The sequence below is a fragment of the Oryzias melastigma genome, linkage group LG17, assembly GCF_002922805.2.
Source record: "Oryzias melastigma strain HK-1 linkage group LG17, ASM292280v2, whole genome shotgun sequence".
Lineage (NCBI taxonomy): Eukaryota > Metazoa > Chordata > Actinopteri > Beloniformes > Adrianichthyidae > Oryzias > Oryzias melastigma.
In genome coordinates, this window is record NC_050528.1 from 7,686,488 (window position 1) to 7,688,726 (window position 2,239).

General features: G+C 35.9%; 1 long non-coding RNA gene across 1 annotated transcript in view; it reads left to right on the top strand.

Moving 5' to 3' along the window:
* Window positions 1–1,770: 1,770 nt before the first annotated feature.
* LOC112147632 overlaps window positions 1,771–2,239 on the top strand; it is a 68,229-nt gene continuing 67,760 nt past the window's right edge. The window contains exon 1 of the long non-coding RNA XR_002919493.2: window positions 1,771–1,965. This is a non-coding gene — a long non-coding RNA (uncharacterized LOC112147632). The remainder of the gene's footprint in view (window positions 1,966–2,239) is intronic.

Here is a 2,239-nt window from a genome sequence, read left to right on the forward strand (position 1 = left end):
ACTTTTAAATATTTAATGACACATTTATTTATTTATTTAATGGTGTATATATTTATTTCATTCTGGCTCTTTCGAGACTCCATAGAACCAGTCTTCTTGTGTTTTTGTAGTTAAATCTTTGAGTGGAGTTTACTTATGTTAGGCCCCAGACCCCTGGAAAAAGAGGGGCATAACACTAGCTGTTTTGGCTAATTTATGCTTTTTCAGTGTTTTATGCTATTTTGAAGTTTAGCCATTTTTTTTCAGCTACATGCTAGCTGTTTTGGCTAACATAAGTTTGTTTTCGTTTTTAGGCTAATTTGGCATTTAGCTAATATTTTAGCTGCATGCTAGCTGTTTTGGCTAATTTAGAATTTTTTTCAGTGTGTCAAGATATTTTGAAGTTTAGCTATTTTTTAGCCACATGCTAGCTCTTTTGGCTGTCTTTAAAATTTTTTTAGACTGTTTTGGAGTCAGGTTGACGTTACACGTTAGCGGTTTTGGGTAATTTAGGCTTATTTTCAGGTTTTAGGATATTTTGAAGTTTAAATATTTTTCAGCTGCATACTAGCTGTTTTGGCTAACCTAAGTTTTTTTTCTTTTTTTTTTACTTAAGGCTAATTTGGCATTTAGCAAATATTTTAGCTGGCTTACAGCTTTAGTGTTTTCAGATATTAACTTCAGCATCTTCAGCTATCAGCACTAGCATTTTCAGTGGCCAAATTCAGCTAACAGGTAATGCTATATATCTAGTTCATAACATATTAAACAGTTAGGGTCTTAAAGTTTTAAAAATTCCACCATAGTGAGAAGTGGCTTGGGATTTTCTCCTACATAATCCTTTTCAGAAAGTTTTCAATCATCTATCCATGATCTAAACCCACTTTATTCCCAGTTGGGGGTTACGTGGGTGCTGGAGCCTATCCTGCTACTGAAGGGTGAAGATGGTATACATGCTGGACAGTTGATCAGTGATGATCTTCATCCTTTTACAATTTATCAGTATTTGCGTTCAACTAATATTGAGAATAATAAAATGAATTTATTTCGACTTATTTATTTTGCATGACGATTCATAAGTGCTTCAATAGCAGAGAATTCCAGCTGGAGTTGCATTTCTGGGGTCACAAACATAAAAAAAAGAAGAGTAGTCACCACAAATTTGCCCCTGTGCTTTTAACCACACTTGGTTTTTTTTCAGTTTGCTGGACAAGGTGCTAAACTGAATCTTATAAGAAAGTAAAAATACCCTTATTTCAAGAAAAGTTGACTTATATTCTGCCTTGTAAGAAAAATCACCTTAGTGAAAAAGTTTTTCAATAGCAAAATAATCTTATATAAAATCCTGTTTTCTACTCACCTCTAGAGGCATTTGAAGTTAAAAGGGTGACCGAAATTGTTTTTTTGATGGTTGAGCGAAAGGACTTCGAGTTCTGCATCCATTCCACTGAATGAATGAATGAATAGAGATAGACAAACCAAAGCCGTTGCCTTCCTTGGGTTCCAACGAAATGAAGCCAGTTCAGATGCCATTTTCCCGCTCCCGATTTCACCATTTTGGGACCAGACTGCATTAGTAAGCAGTGATTGGTAAAATAATCTGTCAATCAAACGCTTCGAACATTTTAGGTGCGGCCAGCGGGCACCACATGCTCTTATTGAGTCATCTGATTGGTCAGTTTATAACTTGAATAACTTGAGATAAAATATATATAGATATAATAAAAAAAATAATATTGGTTTAGCAAGAAAGAGACAGAAAAGAGATACCAGAGCAAGAATGGTTATTCTGACAAACAGAATGACTGCGTAACAGCTGTTTATTTTTCAATTGAAGTCTATGGGATTTTGGCTTTCTGGGACCAGCGGGTACTTCCTGTTTAGAACGCGAGGAGGGAGGGTAGATCCCTCCGCCGGTAGGGCGAGCTGCGTCGTGCTGTGTCGCGGAGGGGAAGCGCTTTGAAGTACCGAAGTTTACAGTTAAATGTAAGTAATGACTTTTTGTTTTATTGTGACCTTTTTAAACTTATAAAAACGATGTTGTTGTTATGCATTTCCCAGCGCTAGCAGGGCCGCGCTTATTTAGCTAACGGGCGGCTATTGATGACGTCATCAAGTGGGAATAACGTCCAAATTTTAAGACATAAATCTCCGTTTTGAGGGCTAATTTCTTAAAGTAAAGTAAAGTAAAGTAAATCTTTATTTATATAGCACTTTTCAAAGAGGACCACTCACAAAGTGCTTCACAAAAGATAAAATA